Source organism: Notamacropus eugenii, chromosome 1, assembly GCF_028372415.1.
Source record: "Notamacropus eugenii isolate mMacEug1 chromosome 1, mMacEug1.pri_v2, whole genome shotgun sequence".
Taxonomy (NCBI): domain Eukaryota; kingdom Metazoa; phylum Chordata; class Mammalia; order Diprotodontia; family Macropodidae; genus Notamacropus; species Notamacropus eugenii.
Genome location: NC_092872.1, coordinates 317089599 through 317115985, shown reverse-complemented (window position 1 = coordinate 317115985; position 26387 = coordinate 317089599). Strand labels below are relative to the sequence as shown.

The window sequence follows — 26387 nt, the reverse complement described above, 5'->3', positions numbered from 1 at the left end:
AGGAGACAGTTCCCTTCAAAAGTATAGATACAGATAAATCAATAGGAAAAGGAAAAGATAAATCAATAAATTGTCCATTTAGAAGGTTTATCTCATATAGCAATTATGGACAGGGGGAAGATAGGACATCATCTGATGCAGATTTCTGGTCTGGATGTTCATTCAAGTCATCTTCAGCAGAGTATCTTCTTGCTGTCTTTTGTATAAGTCCTCTTTCCTGTGTCCATTCTCCTACAAAATTGATCCTGACACAATTTCAGATTATTGTTCCAAAGCCTTATACCACTTGCCACCCTTACAAAATTAAAATTGTAAACTTTGGTCAATTGTCAATTATTTATTCACCCATGAAAAGGATGAGATTTCACTAAGGAATTAATAACAAGCTCCAGTACATACATAAATGCAATAAGTGATTAATTTTGAACATGGTACATATCAAGTCATAAAATATTTCCAAATTCTGGCCATGTTCTACTTCTTTAAAGCATTTACAATATACACTACAAAACATTTTTTTAACATTAACTAACTCAACCAATCAAACTATCAGATATTTTCTAGAGCTACAAAAAAATATCAAAATTCATCTGAAAGAACAAAAGGTCCAGAATATCAAGGGAACTAATGAAAAGAAATGCTAGGGAAGGTGGCCTAGCTCTATCAGATCTCAAATTGTATTATAAAGCAGCAATCACCAAAACCACTTGGTACTGGCTAAGAAATAGAGGGGCTAGACCAGTGGAATAGGTTAGGTACTCAAGAAACAGAAATCTATGAATATAGCAACCTATTGTTTGATAAACTCAAGGACCCCAACTTCTGGGATAAGAACTCACTGTTTAACAAAAACTGCTGGGAAAAATGGATAACAGTGAGATAGAAACTGGGCAGAGACCAATGCCTCACACAATACACAAGAATGAAGTCCAAATGGGTACATGATCTAGGTATATAGATTGATACTATAAACAAATTAGGAGAGCCAGGAATAATGTATTTGTCAGATTTATGAAGAATGGAGAAATTTATGACCAAACAAGAGATAGAAAACATCATGAAGTACAAAATGGATGATTTTAATTACATTACATTGAAAAGTTTCTGTACAAACTAATCAAATGCAAGCAAGATTAGGAGGGAAGCAGAAAACTGGGAAAGAACTTTTGCAACTAGTGTCTGTGATAAAGGCCTCATTTCTAAAATATATAGAGAACTGAGTCAAATGTACAAGAATACAAGTCATTCTCCAATTGATAAATGGTCAAAGGATATGAATAGGCAGTTTTCAGAGGAAGAAATTAAAGCTATCTATAGTCATATGAAAAAATGTTCTAAATCACTATTGATTAGAGAGATGCAAATCAAAACAACTCTGAGGCACCACATCACACTTTTCAGATTGGTTAACATGACAAAAGAGGAAGATGATAAATGCTGAAGAAGTGGGAGAGTTGAAACACTAATTCATTGTTGGTAGAGGTGTGAGCTGATCCAATCATTCTGAAGAGCAATTTGGACTATGCCCAAAGGGCTACAAAATTGAGCATACTCAACACTACAATATCATTTCTAGGACTGTAACCCCAAGAGATCATAAAAATGGGAAAGTGTCACATGTACAAAAATATTTATAGCAGCTTTTTTTGTGATGGCCAAGAAATGGAAATGGAGGGGATGCCCAGAAATTGGGGGAATGGCTGGACAAGTTGTGGTATATGAATGTAATGGAATACTATTGTCCTATGAGAAATGATGAACAGGAAGACTTCAGAGAGGCCTGGAAGGACTTATATGAAATGATGCTGAGTGAAAGGAGCAGAACCAGGAGAACATTGTATGCAGTAGCAACCACAGTGTGCAAGGGATTTTTCTGCTAGACTTAGCCCTTCACAGCAATACAAGGACCTAAAACATTACCCATGGATTCTTGAGGTAAAACCCATCCAGAGAAAGAACTATGGAATTGGATCACTGAATGAAGCAGAATATTTTCTCTCATGTTATGCTGTGTTTTGTTTTGGTTTTCTTATGGTTTCTCCAATTTATTTTAATTCTCCTATGCAACATGACCAATGTGAAAATAAAAAAAATATTTATAGTGACTTACAGACGACTTCCACAATGTAAGCCTAAATTGCAATTTAATCCAGCCATGCTATATGACATGCTATGGTCCTGAGCGATATATTTTCTTTCATTTTGAATAAAGATGACTATGAGTTTTCAACTCAAAAGCTAAAGAAATAACCACCTTCCTAACCCTGAGATGATTGACATCCCATATTAATCATTATTTGCCAGACCTGAATTTCCTGTACACATCTCCTCAATATTCCTTACCAGACCCTTCTTCCTTTTCCTTCCTTCCCTTCGTTTTCTTTCTAGCTCTTCATTCTTTCTTAACTAAAAGTCATATTTCTTTTTCTTTCTTTAAAATACATAATTTAATATTTTCAGATATAGGTACCTCAGTCTCTCCCAATTAATTTCTTCTTCTATGACCATCTCCATTGCCACCTGCCTTTCTTAGTTTTGGTCCCTAATCTATCCCAACAAGGAATAGAAAATGATGCTTTCTTCCACCTGTTAGTCTATGGTCTAGACTAACTTGACCTCTCCCACCCCTGGGATTCCCTGGATCCAATCCACACAAGACTATCTAGAATGATTACAGACTAGAGTACTTTACCTGATTTCTACTCAGTATCAAAGTGTAGATTATAAATATCCCCAAAATCACCAGGATTTAAGGGGTATGGAACAGGTTGGTGAAGTTATGCTCTATTTTTTTAAAGTAGTCCATACATTTACAGATAGCCCTGCCATGTCCTGTGTGGATAATATCTCCACTGTGTTCCAGCCTCATTGATGGGTACTCACATATATCACAGATAAAGCCTTCCTGCATTGCACCTATGAGGGGGATAACTTGCCTGACTTGCATTCTGAATATGGAGTCCCTAAAAAGCAGTTGCTACTTTAGGTTCTCATATAAGTTATTTATGTTTCATGTAAAGATCCCCACATGTAAATCAGTGCAAATATATAGGATTGTATTCATATGTGGAGTGGTTTCCTAAGTGTAACAAATGTTCAAAATGGGGATCCCAAATTTTGATTAATGGATGTCACCATATTTAAAGAATATAAGAGGAAGCAGAGATAAGTAGGTGGTGCAATGGAGAGAGTACCAGCCCTGGAGTCAGGAGGACTCATCAACCTGAGTTCAAATTTGAACTTAGACACTCATTAGATGTTTAATCCTGGGAAAGTCACTTAAACCTGATTGCCTCATTTCCTCATTTGCAAAATGAGCCAGAGGAGGCAATGGCAAATAACTGAAGTATCTTTGTTAAGAAAACCCTAAATGGGGAGACAGTCAGATATATCTGAAAAAATGACTGAATATCAACAACAAGGGGAAGTAAAGTAAGCATCCCCTTGTGTAGCATTTGCCAGGGTGCCCCACTTGGTTTTGAAGTGGGAGCACTGTATTGAGTTGCTTCCTCAAAACCTGGCTAGAATTAAGGTGGCTACACAATCTCTCACTTGCCCATGGGCCCTGGGAGCACATGACTGCATCTATCTCTGTATTGGATTTTTTCTTGATCCAAATAAGTGACTATTTTGAGATAAAACCATCCAGGTGGCTTGGTAAGTTCCCACAGATAGACAGAACTGAATAAAGACAATCATAACATCCTCAAAGTCAAAGGAAAAAGTGACATACAGTTTTCTCTGGGCTCACTCTCCCAACTCACACTGGTACTAAAAGATTGGCTCCCTAAGGAGTGACTAACTACTCTTCCCAGGGTTCCTTAGAAACAAAAATTTTCCTAAAGTACAAACCCAGTCAGGTCACTTCCTTACTCAATAAAGTTCAGTGGTTCCTTATCACCTCCAGTATCAAATACAAAATCCTTTATTGGATCTTCAAATATCTTTACAATATTGACCTGCTACCTTACCAGTCTTCTTACTGTCCACCACAATTCTATCCAATGACACTGGCCTTCTGACTATTCCACAAAATAGATACCCCATCTCTCAACTTCAGACATTTTCTCTGAAGCAATTCCATGCCTGGAATGCTTTCCTTTCTAATCTCTGCCTACTGCTCTTTCAGTCACAACAAAAAAGCTCTCATCTTCAATAGGAAGTCTTTTTCATTATCTTTTTGTTTGTTTATTTTTAAAGTCAATCAGAGTTAGATGACTTATCCAGGGTGACACAGCTAGTAAGTGGCTAAAATCTTACAAGCTTACAAGCTAAAATACAAATGTAAGCCAATACTGTAAACTACAGAATTGCTGGTAGGTGTGAATGGAATTCCCACGGTGATGAAATCTTAGGTTTTGAATATCTCAAAAAAATTACAGATGACAAGTCAAGGATAGTACATAGGAAATTCAATGAGAAACAAGGTGAAGGGGTGAAATAAGAGAGAAAAATGAAGTGATAAACACCACAGGACAAATTAAAATGCCAAATATATATTATTCATTCTCTAGCTATCTTCTACAGGTCTTATATACAAACAATTACAGAAAACAGTCTGAGATTTTAGGTCTGGTTGGTGACAGTGAAGAAGAAAATGAGTCAAATGCCTTTCTTCTCATTCATTTCTTGGCTTCTCTTACAATTACCATAATTCCGTGGTCTGTTCTCAGACCTAATTAAAGAAATTTCATAAGGTTGTATGGTGGTCTTGAGTTGTAAATGGTTTATTCACCTGGAATTTTGGTGATAATGCCTGCCATCTTTATCACAGATTCCTAAAATCCATGAGCTTCAAGGGAAGAAATGTCACACAAAAAGAAAAGAAAAAGTAGCATCAATAGCACAGGATTTTTAATATTCACTTGTTTAAGATAATTCCATAAGAGAGTCACTTAAACAATTCCTAGAAAAAAAGTGTTGTTTTCTGGTACGAAGTCTTCATGAAATGATATTGAATTTCCAAGTACATTTCTTGATGTCTAATTCAAAATTTGTTAGACATCTGCCCTCCCTGTTCAATAGCATAGGTTTTACAAGAGTAAATACAGCCTGTCTCAAAGGTGTTAGAGAAATGTTAGACTTTAATAATAAAAGTAATTATAACAAAGGCATTAGTATCTTTTTTCATTACATAATAGCTGGTAGTCATGAGTGGAGTTCCCACAGTGTTGAAATGTTAGTTTTAGACTTCCTCAAATAAAAGACACTAGACAAGTCAAGAAGCCACAGCAAAAGCAAAGAGAAACAAGGTGAAAGGGTAAAATAAGAAAGGGGAAAAAATGCCAAAAATTTTTTATTCATTCTCTAGCTATTTTCTATTTGTCTTAAATACAAACAATTACAAAACACAAATTAGGTCTGGTTGGTGACAGGTGACAGGAGAAATTAAAACATCAAATGTCTGTTGTGTCATTTGTTCTTGGCCAGTCAAACCATCAACAGCAACCTTTGATCTGTTCTTAGATTTCATAGAAGAAATTTCAAAAACTTGTGTGATAGGCTTGACTAGATTATTTCCTTGTCTGGAAATTCGATGTTGAAGTCCATCATCTTCATAAGGGATACTCTAAGATCCATGAGCTACAGTGGAGAAAAAGTCACACATCAAAAGAAAAGAAGTATCATGAGTGGCACAGGACTTTTGACATTCAGTTCTTCAAGACAACTCCATAAGAGAGTTACTTTTTTATGAACAATGGTAATCTAGAGTAACAAAGTAGATTTTTAAACAACATCCTAGAAAAGTGTTCTTTTCTGGTATGAAGTCTCCATGAACTGATATTGTATTTTCAAATATATTTCTTAATATTTATTCATAATATATTAGGCATCTACCTTTTCCACACAAGAGCAGAGTTTTTATTTGAGTAAACATAAAAGTAATAACAACAAAAATATCGGTATCTTCTTAAGATATTTTCCCCAATTACATGTAAAAATAACTTTTAACATTCATTTGTTCTTAAGTTCCAAATTTTCTCCCTCCCTTCTTCCCTCATCTCTAACCTCTCTGAGACAGAAAGCAATTAGGATATACAGGTTCAGTCATGGAAAATATATTGCCATGTTTGTCATGTTTTAAAAAAAGACAAGGACTGAAAGGAAAAAATATGAAAAAAGAAAGTGAAAAACATTATGCTTATTTCTGCATCCAGACTCTATCAGTTCTTTTTGAAGATAGATAGCATTTTTCATCATGAGTCCTTGGGAAATCCCTTGCGTTATTGTATTGCTAAGAATAAGCTTCAATATCTTAAAACTACACTCAGACTTTTGGGAAGCCTGTACATCACCTGTTCTCACCGAGTTTTCAATCTAGTAGAGGCTATATGAAACACACACAAGCAACTGTAATGTAACACTTTGTGAAGTTTTGTGGAGTCTGGCCTCAAATTTCTTTTGCATTCTCTTCTCTATATTCATACAAACAGTAACCTAAATCATTGCTAACCTCAATCCTGTAAAAGATTCTTAATTGGTCTCCTGCGTTCCATTCCTCTCTGCTCTAGTCTACACTTTAAATCAGTGCCAAAATAGTCTTTCTAAGACCAGGTATTGTCTCTATCACTCCTGTTCTCAAAAATCTTCAGATTCTTTTCTGAATCCCTGTATGGCACCTCCTACAAAACAATTTTTCTGTTCCTATTTGTTAATGTCACACTCTTCAAATTATCTTATATTTGCTCTTTATCTACAGGTGATATCCTATTAAAGAGTAAACAGTAGCTGAAGATTTATTTTAAAAAAAAAAAGCACTTGAAGACCTGATGAAATGCTATTCTTCAATCATTTCAATCATTTCCGAGTCTTCGTGACCTTGTTTGGGATTTTCTTGGCAAACATACTAGAGGGATTGGCCATGTCCTTCTTCAGTTTATTTTATAGAAAAGGAATTGAGACAAACAGGGCTAAGTGATGTGCCCAGGGTCACTAGTTTTGCACTTAGGAAGATAAATCTTCTTACTTCAGGCCTCTATCCACTGCACCACCTAGCTACTAAATATCCCCAGAGTAAACTCTAATGTGACTCCATAAAATATTGGATGAATGGTTTTTTTAGAACAAAATGAGTGCAGAAAAGAGGAGAAAGTGTAATGATATATCTTGAAATAAAGTACACTTCCTGCTGTTGTATTTACTCAGGAAAGAAATATTGGGCACAGATTATTGCTAGAAGATTTCTAATAAATATTTAAAGGGATATTAAGGAACATATTTGAAGACACAATCTTGATTTATGAAGATTTTTCATACTAAAAAATAAGAATTATTAAAAATAAGAATTGAGTCAAATGAGACATGACTAAACCAAAAAATCAAAAGGGATTTTCACAGTAATTGAATAAGACTACAACTCCCCAAAGCAACAAATATGAGATACTGATTTTTATTTGAAATCATGCTAAATTGTGACTAACCCTTAAGACATACCTCTCTAAAAACTGTTTCCTGTTAGAAAGTAGGGGCGAGGGAATACCTGTTTTTCTCATTTTATTCCTTCTTCAAGCACTCTACTATTCATAGTTAATTTCTGTTAGCTGCCTGGGTCTTCTAGGCCATTCTTTGTCTTCTGTGGTTTCCTGCTCAATGTAGTCTGATGTGTTTTTCTAATTGATCACTTTTTCATCTTCCTCCTCTGTTTCTAATACAAGCATCATTAAAGATTTGTGGAGTTTCTCAATGGTTTCATTCTGTGGGGGTTAGAAGAGAATGATTATGATGTTGACTCTCCTCTATATGATAGACCAGTTCATGTATTTTATCTCCAAAATGCTAGGCAAATGGAAAAGAGGGGAAGGGTAGAAGTAATTATCAAGTACCTACTAAAAGCAAGTCACTGAGCTAAGTCCTTTCCAAAGATCATCTCCTTTGATTCTCACAACAACCTTTGAAAGCAGGTTTGAATATGATCTCCATTTGGCAGTTGAGGAAACTGAGGTGGAAGAGAGGAGGGTACTGCCTGGGGTCACACAGCTAGGAATTGCCTAAGGCTAGATTTGTACTCTGGTCTGCTTGACTCCAGGGCCAGGGCTCTATTCACTGGTCCACCTAGCGACTCATATTGAGGAGTGAAGACACAATCACAAATATTAATATTATTGATAAATACCAAAAAAAATTGTCATTAAGTGTCTACTCACAGTGAAGCAAAAATACTGAGCATTGTTTCTCAGACTAGAAATTCAATACAGAATAAATAATGAGAGTTTGTAGTATGTGCTAACAGCACACAGAGAAACAACTGGGAAAGTCTAGTTAAACAGTAAACTGCAAATTTCAGTGATTAATCCCTAAGTGGACAATAATAGCCAGCATTTATATAGAACTTCATAATTGCTATCCACTTGAAGTCTCACAACAAAAATGATGGGACAGTAGTACAAGTCTGGCTGCCCCATTTTACAGGTGAGGGAATAGAGGTTTAGAGTCTTTCCCATGATCAAAGAACTGGTAATTCAAACAAAGGTCTGCTAACTCCAAATCTAGCCCTCAGTGAATTGTTCCAACTGTCTCTGAATTGAATGGTTATATCTGGTGAAATGTAGTTGATATAGGACACTCAGTGAAGACCTTGGAGAAGGTCCAGAGGAAAACAAGATGATTAATAGTTTGGAAAATGTCCTTTACATGAAGAGAAAAAGGAGATCTGTTTGTTTTGATGAAGTAGAGGAGCTTTGGGAAAAAGTGTCAAAGAGATTAGTTGAGATTCTGAAACAACCTCACATGTCAACTTACTCTGAGGTGGATGACTCTCCTCAGTTGAGTTTTAATGTTTTCATTTGACAGTTTAATTTCAATGAATTCTTTCTCAAGTTTCTCTACCTTTTCTTGCAGTCTTAGCATTGCAGTGTTCTGAAAGTTCTGCTCAATACTCAACCAAATCTCTTGATTTTTTTCTGTCTCTGACTCCTGGAATTTCTCATCTAACTCTGTTATCACCAAAGTCTTCATTTTGTATTGTTCCATTTTGTATTGAGTTTTTCCCTATATGGAAACAAAGGAGTTGGTCCCAAAAGTGCCTTAAAATATTAAATGGTTGGGTTTACCCATACCAGAGCCATATATGATTAGTAAGTCATTCTTTTAAATCAAAATTAAATTCATTAACAAATACAATCTGAATTCCATTCAGAAGCAAACTATGTAGTGTATGCAACAAAGTACTAGATGGCCTGGCTTTGGAGTCCATGAATTGTCTCTCAGTTTCCTCATCTGTAAAATGGGAATCAAAATCCTTGAAATCCTTATCCTACAGTTAATTGTGAGGATCAGTTTTGCAATACAGGTGCACTTCTTTGTAATGAAAAAGCTATATTTACATCTAAGTCATAACTTCTTGTTGTTAATGTTTTTGTTTCCATTTGTGAAGGGCACCTAAGGATTAGTCTTGTTAGCATGAAACCATCTGGCTTATTTGGGATGGGGTGGGAAGTTATTTCCAAATACTTCATCTGACAACAGAAGCAATGATTTTATGACTTCTCTTGTCAGATGACAAGTCACTATGACAGAGACAAAATCTAGGAGTCAAACTAAGCCCAGACTCATAAGTCTGAGCTCCAGGCTCTGTCTGGGCCTAAACAGACTAGATTCAATCTTAGGAACATCAAAAATCATTTTCTCTTTGGCTCAAATTGCTTCTCCTCCCATCTTGCATCCAAGGAAATCACAGAATGACTTTTGAATATAAAAAAAATCCAGGTTTCCACAGTTGTGTATAAAGACACTCAAGAAAAGAAATGTATAATTTAGGCACAGGATAACCTTTGTTCTATCCCTCAGGAAACATAGAAAGGACTCAAAGTAGTCCATTAACAAGATTTACCATTTTCTTCTCCCTTTGTTGAGTTCCACATTTCCCTAGACATTTAATGTCCTTGAGAAACCTTGGAGTTGGAACTCCATCAAAGGAGGAAATTAACTGGGAATGATCAGAGAGGAAATATACTGATATTATTTTTTCACAGAGTCCCAGTCTGAACTCCATGGTTATGGTACTAGCTGATGACTTCATTCTCTTGGAAGGTGATTCTAGACAGACCATTGTTACACTGGCCTAATAACATATGGCAATTTTAGGGATTGAAGTTCAGGTCTTTTGCTCCCCCATATTGTGATGTAGATTCAACTGCTGTTGTATGCATGACCCTCTTCTCCTATCAAGAGAACAAGAGAACCCTAAAGCCAGGAAATCACCTTCTCTTGATAAAAATTTGGATTGTGGGACCATGCTACACAGAGAATTCCTTCTCCTCCTTTTTGCCTTGGAAGTCTGGGGCCTTATCCTCAATCCATATGGTTGAGAGGCCAAAGAGCTCATGTACCTTTTCCTCAAGAAAGACATGAATGGATTCCTGGGGGAGTAGTATCCTCTCACCCTCCACACTGTTGCACTTCCCGGGACACCAACAAAATTCAAGTAATCTCAATTATTCCAGTAAATCCTCTGGAAAGGAGGAAAAATGGACAAGTTTGAAAAAAGGATTGAAACCTCCCTTGAAAAGCCAAGAAATGAGATGCTACTGACTCTTGGAACCCTGTGTTCTGATTGGGAAGCATCCGGTCCTCTCAACTGCATTCTACGAAAAACTGAACCACTAGATGGTGCTAGTGTTGTCAGCAGACTTACTCACACCCTCCATGAAATTGACAATCAGCTCCAAATAAAGGTTTTCCATCCTGTGCACTCATCAAGGTGAGTAACAGACCTGACATTTATATGATGTTTTAAGGTCTACAAAGAGTTGTACATAAAGTACCTTATGCAACAAAAAGTAGTCTAAATCTTTCCTTATGTAACCATACTAGAATAGACACTAGAATAATTATTTTTGATAAAACCTTTATTGATGCTGAATCCATTTGGTTTAGGGAGGGAAAGGGGAGAAAAAGAGGACTATGATATATATTGGCACTCCAAAAGTGTAGCACAAGCCAGCTTTCATTCACAATGGAATCAAAACTTTCATAGCTACTCAGATAAGGGTTTCCATTAAAAAAATTCTTTTGTGGTAAAACTAGACATTTTCAAAGCATAACATCTGATTTCCAAAACATAACTCCAGAATAATTTTTATTATTTGCAAATGTTATTTAGAAATGCACCTAGGTTATTTTAAAAAATCACTTTCAGGGGCTAAGATGGCAAAGTAGGCAGTAAGTTGGCCACACTTTCCCTTCTAGACCTTGAAAAAACAAGAAAATACAGGTGGAGGAAAAATCCTGGAACAGTGCCACCAGCAGAAACAAGCGGGTAGCAGGGTTTTAGCTCATTAGGCTAAGGAGATTAACAGGAAAGTTCCCTCTTGCTGTGACTGAAGGGGACCAGTACAGGAAGGGAGGCATCCTGGTAAGCTAGTGGCAAGTACCTACTCATCAAACCAGCATGACATTCTGAGCCCCAGGGTGGTGGATCTGCCAAGGGTCAACACCAGGAATCCCACTTACCTTCCCATAGTCAGGGAAACTAGTAGACACTAACACAAAGAACCACTACTTGTGCAATAGAGAGGCATCCATCAGCGACTGAGCCTACCTGTGCTCTAATGAAGCCCCTGGTGGGTGGGAAGAGGACCTGCAGCAGCCAGACCACTACCACCTCCAGCTCTCACCCCACAAACTTCAGTGTAACTGAGGCGAAACACAGAAAAACCCTACCTGTCCTCAGCATACAACATCCACCACCACAAATTCCAGCACAGCATCAGGTAAGCTATATCCTATACAGACTCCAACTGCTAGAACCTGAGGTCCTAGCACACAAAAACAGTAATGAGGCCCCTATCCCCCAGCACAAAAAGACTAGGATAGTGTACCCTGAAGCAGAGATCAACTTTAAAAGCCAGGAAAAAGGGCAAACACCAGGACAAAAGGCAAACACCAAAAGGCAAGGAGCAACATAGAAAAACAAAGACCTTACTATGGAGACAGAGAATATCAAAACACAAATTCATAAGAGGACAGCATTGTCACTAAACCGACATCTGAAATGTCAAAGGGGAGGATGAACTGGTCTCATGCACAGAAAGTCTTCTTGGAAGGATTTTAAAAGTCAAGCTAAAGGGGTAGAAGATGAATTGAGCAATTCCTTTAAAAATAAAGTAGACAAAATGAAAAAAAAACATTGAAGAAAACAACTCTTTAAACACTAAAATTGACCAAATGGATATAAAACCTAACTGAAGAAATGAATTTGTTATAAACTAGAATGGGGCAAGTGGAACCTAATGACTTAATGAGAGATCAAGAATCAATCAAACAAAACCAAAAGAATTAAGAAAATAGAAGAAAATGTAAAATACCTCACTGAAAAATCCTCTGACCTGGAAAATAGATCCAGGAGAGATAATATACAAATTATTGTTCTACCTGAAAGCCATGATGACAAAAAAGAACCTGGATAGCATTTTACAAGAAATCATCAAGGAAAACCACCCCAAGGTCCTAGAACCACAGAATAATATAGTCACTGAAAGAATGTCTACACTACCTCCTGAGAGAGATCCTGAACTGAAACCATCAAGGTATACTATAGCCATACTCCAGAATTATTAGGCAACCCTCTGATTATTTTGATAAAAAGAAAAGAAGAAGGAAACCAAATTACCTGTATCAAAAATGAAAGGGGTGAATTCACCACCATGAAGAGGAAATTAAAACAATAATTAGGAACTATTGTGCCCAACTGTATGCCAATAAAATTGGTCATCTTGGTGAAAATGATGAGTATTTAAAAAAATATAAATTGTCAAAATTAACAGAAGAGAAAGTAAAATACTTAAATAACCTCATCTCAGAAAAAAGAAATTGAACAAGCCATCAATGAACTACCTAGGAAAAAATTCCTAGAGCCAGGTGGATTTCCAAGCAAATTCTATCAAACATTTGTATTTGGAAAAATAGTTGTAGAAGTCCTACCAAATTATTTTTATGATCCAAATATGGTATAGATATCTTAACCTGGAATGTCAAAACAGAGAAAAAATATAGTCCAATTTCCCTAATGAATATAGAAGAAAAAAATTCAAATAAAATATTATCAAAAAGATTACAGCAACTTATTACAAGAATAATACACGTTGACAAAGTAGGATTAATATCAGGAATGCAAGGCCTATTCAGTAGTAGGAAAACTATGAGCATAATTGATCATAATAACAGCAAAACAAACAGAAACAATATTATTATCTCAATGGATACAGAAGAAGCTTTTTACAAAACATAACACTCATTCCTCTTAAAAACATGAAAGAGCCTAGGAATAAATGTAGCCTTCCTTAGAATGGTAAGTAGCATCTACCTAATACCTTAAGTAAATATTATATGTAATGGGAAATATGCTAGGAGCATTTCCAAGAAGATAGGAGGTGAAACAAGGATGTCTATTATCATATTTCAAACTGAGTGACTTCACAGTCATTTTAATGCTCTCATTGAGGTTAAAGAAAAGGGCTTCATATCTCCCTCTGAATATAAATATAGTCATAGTTTCTTATTTGAGGGTACAAGGTCATGGGACATCCATTCATAATTGGTAGAGTATTCATTTTTGGTGCTGGAAGGAATCACAGATAATATACATTCCAGTCTCTTAATGTTAGAGATGAAGAATCAGAGGCCCAGAACAAAAAACTGACAAAGAACACTGAACTGGAAGCCAGGTGTCTTGATTCCAGACAATTCAGCAGAGGGCCAGCAGCAATGGCAGCAGCTACTCCTTAGGTTTCAGCTCACAGATTAAAAGTGTGAACATCAACTATTTAAACATCTGGGGCTCAAGATGGCAGAGGAAACAACAGTATGTGCACTCACCCTCCCTTCTGTACCTTGAAAAATGCAGAGAATATTGCCCCAGGAAAAATCCTGGAATAGTAGAGGAGCAGAAAAGTACTGCAGTCCTTTAGCTCAGGAGACTAGAGGAAGTAAGAGGAAAGATGCCTCTTGCTGTGGCTGAAGAGAACCAGTAGAAGATGTCAGGTACCCCAGCAAGTCAGCAGCAAACCCGACCTCAACAGACCAATGGGAGATCCTCAGTCTCAGGGTAATGGGATAAATAATTCCAACACCAGGACCTCAGATATGTTCACACTGCCAAGGCAATCAGCAGACACCAAGGTGGATAGGCATTGACCAGAGGCTGAACCTACCAGTGCTCTAACACAGCCCTCAGGAAGGAGGAGACCTACAGCAGTCAGCCCACCCTTCCCCACACCTCGCCCTGAGAGTTTCAGTATATTCCCAGGGAAACACAGAAAGACTGTCCTTGGTCTCCACAGATACCAGTCAGCCCAAATTCTGGTGAACACGAGGAACACTACAGCATTTTATAACTTCTAGCTGCCAGAACCAGAGGCCAAAACACACAAAGCCATTAATCAGGTCCCTAGTCCCCAGCACAAGAAGCCTGGGACAGAGCCCCCAGCACTCCAGAAGCGTACATCCACTTTAAAAGCAATGAAAAAGGCAATCACAATGAGCAAGAAACAAATCAGATGAGCAAAGACTATAGATTCCTACTATGGGGACAGGAAAGATCATAATACGAATTCAGAAGAAGACTGTATTGACAGTATATGCATATCTGAAAACTCAGAAGGGAATATGAACTGGAACCAAGACCAAAAAGCATTCTTGGAAGAGTTCAAGAAGGATTTTAAAAGTGAAATTAGAGAGGTAGAAGAAAAACTGATCAATTCTTATAAAAAATATTATTGACAAAATGAAAAAAAAATCATTGAAGACAACAACTTTTTGAAAAGTAAAATCGGCCAAATGGATAAGGATGTATAAAACCCAATTGGAGAAAATAATTCCTTAAGAAGCAAAATTGGCCAAATACAAAAGGAGGTGCAAAAGCTAACTGAAAAAACAATCACTAAAAAATTAGAATTGGGCAAGTAGAAGCAAATGACTATGTGAGCAATCAGGAAACAGTCAAACAAAATCTAAAGAATGAAAAAACAGAAGAAAATGTAAAATACCTCATTGGAAAAAAAAAACTGAGTTGGAAAATAAATATAGGAGAGGTAATTTAAGAATTAGTGGCCTGCTGGAAATTATTGGTCAGGAGGAAAAAAAGAGCCTGAAAAGTATCTTCCAAGGAATTAAAAAGGAAATTACCCTGAGGTCCTAGAATGAGAGGATAAACTGGTCATCAAAAGAATCCTCAGATCATCTCTTGAAAGAGATCTCAAATGGAAAACAGCAAGGAATATTGTAGCCAAATTTCAGAATTTTCAAGTCAAGGAGAAAATAGTGCAAGTGGCCAGAAAGAAACAATTCAAATATCATGGAAGTACAGTAAGAATCACACAGAACCTAGCAACTTCTACATTAAAGTTTGGAAAATTGGAATATGATATTCTGTAAGGCAAAGAAGCTTGGAATACAAACAAAGATCAACTACCCCACAAAACTGAGCATAAAATTTCAGGCAAGGAGACCAACATTGAATGAAATAAGGAATCTCCAGATATTCCTGATGAAAAAGGTCAGAGATCAATGTAAAATTTGGTCTTCAAATAAAATACTCCAGAAATGCATAAAATGGTGAACAGAAAAAATCAGCTGAATAATTTTGACTCAGTGAGGGCAAATCATTTACATCCCTACATGGGAGGATGATATTTTTTGATATATATTTTATTTATTTTTCAGTTTTCAACATTCACTTCCACAAAAATTTGAATTTTTTCCCCATCTCTCTCCACCCCCACCCCAGAACAGCATGCACCCCATTAACCACTTCCTCCAGTCTGTCCTCCCTATTATTACCCCTCTTCTTCCATTCTGCACCCCTCTATTTTCCTGCAGGGCTAAATCCATTCCTATGTTCCATTGCCTATACATCTTATTTCCCAGGTGCATGCAAAAACAATTTTTAACATTGATTATTAAAGCTTTGATTTCAATATTCTCTCCCTTCCCCACCCACCCTCATTGAGAAAGCAAGCAGTTCAATGTAAGTCATGCATGTGCAGCAATGCAAAACACTTCCATAATTGTTATGTTTTAAAAGACTAACCACATTTTCCTCTATAACATCCTGCCCTCCATTTATTTCATTCTCTCCCTTGACCTGTCTTCCCATAACAGTGTTTGTTCTCATTATCCCTTTACCCAATATGCTGTCCCTTCTATTATCTTCCCTCTCCTATTCCCTTCCCCACTGCCTTCCTGCAGGGTAAAATAGATTGCTGTATCCAATTGACTGTGTTATTCTTTCCTTAAGTCAAATCCCATAAGAGTCAGGCTCTCTTATTTTCTTTCCTCTCCCCCCTTTCCCCTTCCATTGTAAAAGCTCTACCTTGCCTCTTTTACGTGAGATGATTTGTTACATTCTGTCTCTCCCTTTTCCTTACTCCTACATTCCATTCAACAGTAAATTTTATTTTGGGGGTATTCTCTCTTCATATTCAGCTCACCTTTTGCCCTCTGTGTGTGTGTGTGTGTGTGTGTGTGTGTGTGTGTGTGTGTGTGTGTGTATACTAGAAAGATATTTTGAGATCAGATCACTCAGGTGTGATTCTGATGGCTATATGTCTCTTACCTTTTTCTAGTGTATTCACACAAATGATATGTCTTGTAAGTTAGAGGTATATGATGTACTATGCTGTATCTAGAAGATAAACAAGGGCAAAGTTTTTACCCTATCTGGTAAAAGAGAAAAATGCAAATCCAAGACCAATCAGCACGATCCTGTGTCTTACTAAATGGCTGCACTGCTATGCCAGCAGAATGTTGATATTTCAAAGAAATGGTTGCTGAGGGATGACATCACTGCTCTGTCAGCAGAATGTTCATATTGTAAAGGAACAGTTTCTGAGTGATGATATCAGAAGTACCAACAGTCAGGAAAGTTGCAGTGATTTCACCTCAATTCAAAGGGACAAATATTTTTTAATTGACTAGTATGCTGCTTAGGATAGAGAAATGAGTAAAACACCAGAAATCTGGATTCAAATAATGATTCATTATTTGTGTGTGAATAAGTATACACAAACAAAGACATATATAAAAGTATAAACATACATATATAAATATATACAAAAATATACTATACATATACACAAAAACACATAAAATAAGTATGTTACAGAAATATATACACATGTTCACAGTATACATATACTTGTACATACACAAAACATATCCTATCACACAGACACACACACATATGTACTTTTAGAAGTACTATAAAACAGGAAGCTGCTTGAAGATCAGACAACAAAGTTGTAATTTTGATGGCTATATATCTCTTACCTTTTTCCAATGTAATCTTACAAATGATGTACAGAGTTGTAAACAGTATGTGATTTACGATGAATAATCAAGAAGATGAAGTCCGCCAATATTACACCATGTTATAAAAGTCAAAAATCCAAGAGCGATGCTTACAAGGATCCTGTCTCATTAAATGGCTGCACTGCTACACCAGGAGAATGTTACATTTCAGAGAAGTGGTTGGTGAGTGATGACATCACTGCTATGCCAGTACAACACTGGCATTGTAAAGGCAAAGTGGCTGAGTGATCACACCACAAGGATCAATAGTCAGGCAACTTGCAATAATTTCAACTCCATTCAATTCAATAAATATTTATTAATTGCCTATTCTGTGGTTAGGCATACCAAATTGAAGAAAACACTTAGAAACTGGATTCAAACTATGACTGACTATTACATGTGTGAACACGAACACATTACTGCATCTCTCTTTCATCTGAGGTTTCTTCATCTGTAAAATGAGGAGTACAGAGTAGAATATGCTTGAAACCCCTTCTAGATTAAGTTCTATATTTAACTTTCTTTGCCTTCAAGGGAATTGCAATCAAGGAAGGTAAAACAAGATAAATACACAAAAGGGTATAACACATAGTATAATAACACGTGCCAAAGAGAGTTAAAAACAAGGTGCCACAGTTGTTTAAAAAAAGAGACGGATTGTGTCAACTTGGAGGGTATCAAAGAAGTCTTCCCAGAGGAAGGGGAACTTGAATTTGGAAAGATAGGATGAATATCAGTCAGATGTAATGGTTTTTCATGTAAAGAAATTAAAACCCTAAGACATTTCAATAAATTGTTTCTCAAAAAAAGCATCTAACCAATTAAAATCAAAATGTAAGAAAAGATGAAAATTGTATTTTGGATGTCTCTACCTTTTAAAAATTATTTTTCCATAAAAAAACAAATAAAATAACAAATAACAAAACACCTGAGCCCTCAGTGCAACAAACTAACTATTGTTGTACATGAGCATTCATCATTACATTATATATAAAATAAAAAAAGAAATGAGCACACAAATTAACAAGGAAGGACTAATATTGTCCCTTGTTATTGGGAAGCTGTTTGATTATTGAATATTGATATTGAAGCTGTTTGGTATTGTCTCCTTTTATTTAGTAGACATCAGTGTGTAATTGCTCTTTGATCCTTTTTAGGGGGAGATCTGAGTCCAAGAGAAATCATTAGGCTTTTCCTCATTCTCTGTAGCTCATCATGACCTCAACTTTGAAAATATCTCAATTCTAAAATTGTCTACGGTTTCCCCAAGGGGAGGGTTCCATCTTGAAAAGATACTTAATGTGAATAGTTATAAAATGCAAGACAGCTTTTCCTTTCCTCCAGCACAATGCAAATACTTAAAACCAATAAGATTCAAAATTGAGTATTGACAGATAATTAATATAGGAGACAGTGACATAGCATCTAATTTACTCAAAGGAGATAAAGATAACTGTGAAACTAAGCAACAGATATTTCAAATGTAAACTCTGAGCAACAAAGTTCAAAATTTCCATCCTCCCAGGTATGACTTTTCTATCACCTTCAGACATAGAATGCTTCTGGGGATAGTGCTCTGATACATCCATCCCCTTAGCTAATATCATATGGGGGCAACTAGGTGGTGCAGTGGATAGAGCAGGAGTCAGGAGGACCTGAGTTCAAATCTCACCTTAGACACTTGACTCTCACACTAACTGTGTAACCTTTGGGCAAGTCACTTAACTCCAATTACCTCATCCTGGGTCATCTCCAGTCATCCTGATGAGTATCTGGTCATTGGATTCTGATGACTCTGGAGGAGAAGTGAGGCTGGTGACCTGTACAGCCCTCCCTCACTCAAAGCAAAGTTAAGTGCAAGTCATGTCATCATTTCTATGATGGCATAGTCTTCTTTGGCAACAAAAGATAGACCAATGCACGCACACACACACACATACACACACATACACACACACACACACACACATAATATCACATATCACACCTCTCTTTTTTAGCTAACCTCCTTGAAAAGGACATCCACAACCTCTCTCTCAAAATTCGGACTCAGTCATCTACTGGACATTTCAGATTGTCTGTCCCATACACATCTCAAATTCAACATGTCCAAAACTGAATTCATTCGTTCTCTCTTCTGAAGCCCTAAGATAAAATATAGACTATGTCATAACTATATTCACATATGATTGCATCACAAATCATAACCAATAATATACTTCATAGCAATTATACAAACATATTCAAATCACAGAACTATACTTAACTGCCATTTCAATAATTAAAAGAAATAAAGATACAATCAACACTATCCTTCCACTCACTCTGTTTTGAAATCTAGGTATCATCCTCAGCTCCTAATTCTTTTTCAACCACACTCCCATATGCAACCAATTGCCACAACCTGGTGGTTCTACCTCTGAAACAACTCTCCTATAGATCCCTTTCTGTCCTTTAACAGAAACAACTTCCTAATCAGTCCTTCTCCCAATATATGGCATTTTCACTGGCTATTCCCTGCCTATAATTTTCTTCTCCTTCATCTCTGTCCCCTCTCTTCCTTGGCTTCCCTCAAGTCTCAGCTAAAACCCCAACTTCTACAGAAAGTCTTTCTTAATCTTCCTTGGCTGGTTCTCCTTAATTCTAATGCCGTCCTTCTGGTAATTGTCCTCAATTTATTCTGTAAATATCTCATTTGTACATAATGGTTTGCATATTATCTCTTCCATAAGACTGTGAACTCCTTGAGGTCAGGAACTGTCTTTTGCTTTTCTTTCTATCTTTGCTTAGTGCCTAACATATATCAGGTGCTTCAGAAATGCTTGTGGACTGAATGAGTGTCTGAGAACATTTTGTAGAAATAATTTTCTACTTACCATCATTTACAGGTGAGGAGATCACTGAAAATTCAAGTAAAGCATGGCTGGAGCCAATCCTAGATGTAGGGAGCCATTTAAACAATCACTGATCACACAGTGGCTCTAGCCATGAGGGAGTTAACTACTTCAGCACTTGTTTCTTCACTGAGTGGCATCTCACCTAGGGAAGAGAAGCCAGGGACTTCAGTAAAGCAGGGTTTGAACCAGCCCATAGAACATCAGATGTGGGGTTAATTACATTTTCCATCAAACTGCAACCCAATTTTACCCTCAGTTTTGGTTGAATAATGAATTTTGTTCACTAGTAATATGTTTGAGAATTTATTGAATGTTAAACTTTTCAGTACATTTGATTCTACATCTTCATTACCTAATCTATTCCTCTGACGATTCTTATATTTTCATCATAACAGCAGAACTTTTTTGATAATTACTGCTGTTTTGTGTTTGGGAATCTGTCATTGCCATTCTAACTTCATAAGTTTTTTGGCATTGTATCCATTGAGATCCTTGACATTTTTCCAGATTAATTTTGTTATTATTTAGCCCACTTCCATAAAATATTCCATTTATATATGGATTCATATAATGTTAATTATATTTTGCCATCATTATTATACTATATCCTGGTTAAGCCATTAACAATGAATACCTCTCCGATTGTTTAGATCTTGATTCATTTTTGAAAAAAAATTTGTAATGGTATTTGCATAATCATTTGTCTCTCTGTGTTGATTAATTTTTAAATATTTAACTGTATTTTATATCTTGCTACCTTTCTCAAGCTATTTGTTAATCCATTAGCTTTTCTTGTTGATTTTTGGCTTTTCCACATAGACCATCCTATCACCTACTGAGATATTTTAATATCTTCTTTCCCAGTATTTATTCATGTAATTTCTTTTTTCTTATTTTATTGCTAGAGTTAGAGGTAACATTTTTGGAGTTATGTCAAATATTTATGGTGAGACTGGCCATCCTTCTTCATTCACCCTTGATCTTTTGGGGAAAATGTCTAGTATTTTTTCATGACAAAAAAAACCCACTTTTTTCCTTTAGATTAATGTTTTTTATCAATATTAAGAAAAATCAATCTGTTCTTATACTTTTTAGTATTTTTAATACAAACAAGAATTTTATTGAGATTTCCCTTATTGATATAATCACCTGACATTGTTTCCATTATTAATAGTTTTATTATTGTTGGACCATTTACTAATAGCCTTACTATTTTTGTATTACTGATTTGATCCACTTTGCTCAAAAAAAATAATCTTTTTTAAGACATTGCTATTATGTATATATACATACAGATACATATATTTTATAGCTTTTCATTAATGTTCATTACTACTGTTATCTGTAATTCTTTTACTTGACCTTATCTACCCTGAATTGGTCCTCAGGATCATGCTTATTTCAGAGAAAGAGTTGAGTGCTATTTTGAGCTGGGCTTGATTCAAAGGAGTCATTTGGTACTTTCTCTTCATCAATAGAACAAAATGAGACACTAAAATCACTCAGTATTTAGGAGAAGCTAATTTATTTATCCACAAAAGGAAAAGAATATTCAACAAAAATCAACCTTGAGGTCATCCAGAGGTGATTCAGCTGAGAAAGCTTTCCCTTGTAGTCAGAGGTAGACTTCCAGTTTTGCATAAAGCATTCCTGCACCACCACCCCCAGTTAAGTTTGTCTCAAAGATAAAGGGGATGGCGTCAACTTTCTTGCTTTCCACAATTTGCTGCTTAAAGAAGGACTGTCACTTGAACATATGGTCACCCTCCTGGGAAGACCCCTGCTTGAGGTCTGTTAATTAACTTCTTTCCCCTCTACTCCCCTTGGTATATTGCTATATAATACTTTTGTACTGTGTTGCATATAAGAGAGAGCAGAGATAGAGAGACACGGTGAGGAAGACAGAGACAGAGAGAGACAAAGAGAGAGAGACAGAGAAAAAGAAATATAGAGACAGAGACACAGAAAGGAACAGAGACAGAGACAGATAGAAACAGAGAAAAAGAGCCAGAGAGATTCCTTTTAAAAGTACCACCAACTTCAGGGACATTGTAGCTATCTTTACATTACTTCAGATCCATTTTGTTCACTCTTCTCCCAATACTTTGGAAACTCAAAATATTGGAAAACAGAGGAAAAACAAATAGCACATGCAAAATGGGAGGGCAATTCAGCAAGTGTTGTTAAGTGTTCATTAGGGTTTTATTTTTTGTTTTCAGTTGTGATTACATCACCTTAAATTTCAAAATTTCTCTTTTTTGCATTTTCATTGGGATAATTTGTTGCTTTTCTTTTTTTTTTTATTTTTATTTTTTTATTTTTTTTAATGTTTAACAATCACTGCCATACAATTGCGATTTTATCCCTCCCCACCCACCCCCCACTACCTCCCTCCCTCCCCACGACTGCATACAATTCTGTATAGATTCTACATATACTTTCCTATTGAGTATATTTTCACTATAGTCATGCTATGTAGTCAGACTAAGATAAATGAAAGAATCCGTATAACAAATCAGAACATGATACACAAACAGATACACATACACAAACATGATCTGCTACATTATGTGAGTGACTTCCATATTTCTCTCTCTGAGTGTGGAAGGCATTTTGCCTTGAGGTCCACCATTGGGATTTTTTTTTTTTTTCAGAAGTTCTTGTGTTATTACAAAAATCTAAGTCTACCAGAAAAAACTCTCACACACTGTGGTTGTTGCTGTGCATAAAGTTCTCCTGGTTCTGCTCCTTTCACTCAGCATCAGGTCATATAAGTCCTTCCAGGCCTCTCTGAAGTCTTCTTGTTCATCATTTCTTATGGCACAATAGTACTCCATTACATTCATATACCATAATTTATTCAGCCATTCCCCAATTGATGGACATCCCCCTGACTTCCAGTTTTTGGCAACTACATAGAGTGCTGCTATAAATATTTTTGTACATGTGGGACCCTTTCCCATTTAATTTGTTGCTTTTCTAATTTGTTAAACTGTATATTCAGTTAATTCATCTTCTCCTTCACTTTTTAAACATGTGTGTGTGTGTGTGTGTATATATATATATATATATATATATATATATATATATATATATACATGCATACATTAATAGATATAAATCTGCCTCTGAGAAATGTTTTAGTGGCAAACCATCAATTTTGATATGTAACAACTATTGTCATTATGCTGTTTGTTTTTAACCATTCGTTATTTAAGTAATCCTCATTTAGCTTCCATTTAAGTCTACTATACTTTCTCCATCATTTCTCCTATTTTATCCTGTTTTGTTGGTAAAGTAAGTCTTTATGATTTTTATCTTTTTGCATTTCTTTGGAGATTCTGCATGCACTATAGGAAGACCAGTTGTGTTAAAAATCCTAGGTTTCTTTGAGAATATTCCTATTTATCTCTTTCCCTATGTCAAACCAGTATTTTTTTTTCTATATTCAGATCTTGAACTTCATTTGTCCTTTGGTTGAATTTATGTCTTCTTAGCAGTAAAAAAAAATTTAAGACAACTCCAAAAGACTCATGATGGAAAATGCAATCCACATCCAGAAAAAGAAATAGGGTCTCTAAATGCAAATCAAAGTATACTATTTGCACTCTCTTTTAGAGGGGGAGAGGAGGAGTGGGTGTTCCTTCTCATGGTTCCTCTCATTGGTTCTAATTCTTTTTACAATATGAGTAATATAAAAAAAAGTAAATGATGAGGAGGCAAAATTCAGAAAAATCTGAAAAAACTTGTATGACCTAATGCTAAATGAAGTGAGAAGAATCAGGAAAGCATTATAAACAGTAAAAATAACATTTTGAGATGACTGACTCTGACACATTTAGCTCTTCTCAGCAATGCAAGAATCTAAGGCAACTTCTAAAGACTCATGATGGAAAAAACAACTATGAAGTCTGAATGCAGCTTAAAGCATACTATTCTCGCTGTTTTTTTGTTTCTTCTTTGTTCTGGTTTCTCCCATTAGTTCTAATTCTTCTTTACAACATGACAAATGTAAAAATATATTTAATATCAATGTATATATAGAGGTTATATCAGATTACATGCCATCTTGGGGTGGGGAGAAGGGAGTGAGGGAAAGAAAATTTAGAACTTAAAATCTTACGGAAATGAATGTTGAAAACTTAAAGTAAATAAACATACTAAATAAAAAAGCAATAGATAGATGATATAAAAGATGATTGGACTAAGAAACAACTGTACAGTGTTTAAAGTTGAAATAAAAATGCTAGAGGGAGTGCCTCTGGATTTTGAAGGGAACAAACGGTCTCTCAAAAACAAGCAGAAAGGTGAAACAAAATTAAATAGTAAAGATAGTAAAGGAAGAAACAGTAAATGGTAGCCTAGAAAATGGGGCAAAAAATCTCTAGCCCAACTCTCAAAAAGTTTCATGGCTAAATATTTTCATTTTAAGGTTCTGAATGTTACCCTATTTGCTGAAAAGACTGACTTCATCTCCAAAAATGAAAATTTCCTATCAGTATTCCATTACAGTCAAATTTATTGGTCTTGTCCTTGTTTATTGTTCTAAAAAAGTTGTCTCATGTAGAATCATGCTAAGTTATCAGGACCTCTTGGTCTTGTTCCTGATCTTCTGGGCTTGAAAATAATGGCCCTGTTTTTCCATCCTGGAACTTTACTTAGTGGTTGAGACCTTTTCACTTAGGAACATCCTATCACTTTTGTGACCTGCTCACCATGAAATATTCCTCTACAGGGTTCACCCCATCCCCAACCATTTCTGAGTTCCTTCAGTTAATAGTGGCACAATTTTATAAATGATACACATAATGGTTGCACCCCACCTTTTGGACAAAAATTGTCATAAAATCTGTGATGATGATCATGTGGGAAGATACAGTAGCATATTTACAAGGCACAAAATAGTATTTCATAAATTCTTGTTTCCTTCCTTCCTCAAATCAGGGCTTCCAAAGAAAAAAAGGATCCTAACTTTGTTTTGCACAGATTTGAAATAAAGCTTTTTTTTTGTAGATGACATTTCATTTTCCCAGGAAGAAAAATTACCTCTATCATTGTCATATCTATTATGAGCATCAAAATTGAAGATATTTTTCATCTTCCACATTAAACACCTCTCTTGACGTAACATAATATCAACTTTGGCTGGCCTGAGAGGAAAATAACTAAACTCTGTCTCTAGCATTTCTGGTCCATCAAGACTTACTTCAAAGATTTTTAAAACATCACTTTTGGGAACCTTTGGTCAAATTCTGCAAAAATGAAAGTGAACCAAACAAAACCAACAAAATATATAGACAACGACGCTTTCCTACCTTGAATCTTCCTTTGAAAGAAAGCCTTACATCTTTCACGTGACCAAACACCTCATTGGTAACCAGAAGCATAATCACTGCAGACAGCACAGAACTGAGAATCCCTCTTTGAGGCCAGCCACTTCATAGTGGGGCTTTTAGAACTGTTCCCATCAACGTTCCTTTTCATTTTCTCCCTAGTGGCAAAGAAATGATACATTAGGGAAAAAAAAGAAAAATATATTTTTTTAAAGACAACAAGGAAACTATTACTAGAATTCATTTTCAATTTACTTGACTCTTTTTCTCTATTCTCTGGGGTTCATTATCATGGTTTTACAGCCAACTCAGCACCAGGTTAGCTGCAGTATTATATAGGTTCTAGCTGAAAGAACCAGAGGGCAAAGCACACCATGTCAGTAAGAAGGCCACTAGCTCCCAGCACAATAAACATGGGACAGAGCCCATGAAGCAGACATTCACTTTAAAAGCCAATAAAAAGGCAATTGCCATGAACAAGAAGCAAATTAGAAAAGAATCTTATTACAGGGACAAGGAAGATCAAAACATGAATCAGAAGAGGACAATATTGACCCTATATCCAGATCTGAAACATCAAAATGGAATATGAATTGGTCTCAAGCCCAAAGATCATTCTTGGAAGAGCTCAAGAAGGATTTTAAAAGACAAATTAGAGAGGTAGAAAAAACATTGACCAATGATTTTAAAAACACAATCAACTCCTTAAAAAGTAAAATTAGGAGTTGCCAGTGGCAGAACCAAGATGGCAGAGTAGAAGCAGGGACCTGCCTGAGCTCTCCACCCAAACCCCTCAAAATACCTGCAGAAAAATGACTTAACAAATTCTGAAACAGCAGAAGTCACAAAATGATAGAAGAAAACAGAT

General features: G+C 35.9%; 1 long non-coding RNA gene across 1 annotated transcript; it reads right to left on the bottom strand.

The window, feature by feature from the left end:
* Positions 1–4837: 4837 nt before the first annotated feature.
* LOC140517941 (uncharacterized) lies at positions 4838–25626 on the bottom strand. Its single transcript, XR_011971790.1, has 4 exons — positions 25502–25626; positions 20166–20328; positions 7481–7694; positions 4838–5583 (listed from the first exon to the last, which is right to left on the bottom strand). It is a non-coding gene; the product is annotated as an uncharacterized lncRNA (long non-coding RNA).
* Between the last annotated feature and the right edge of the window lie 761 nt (positions 25627–26387).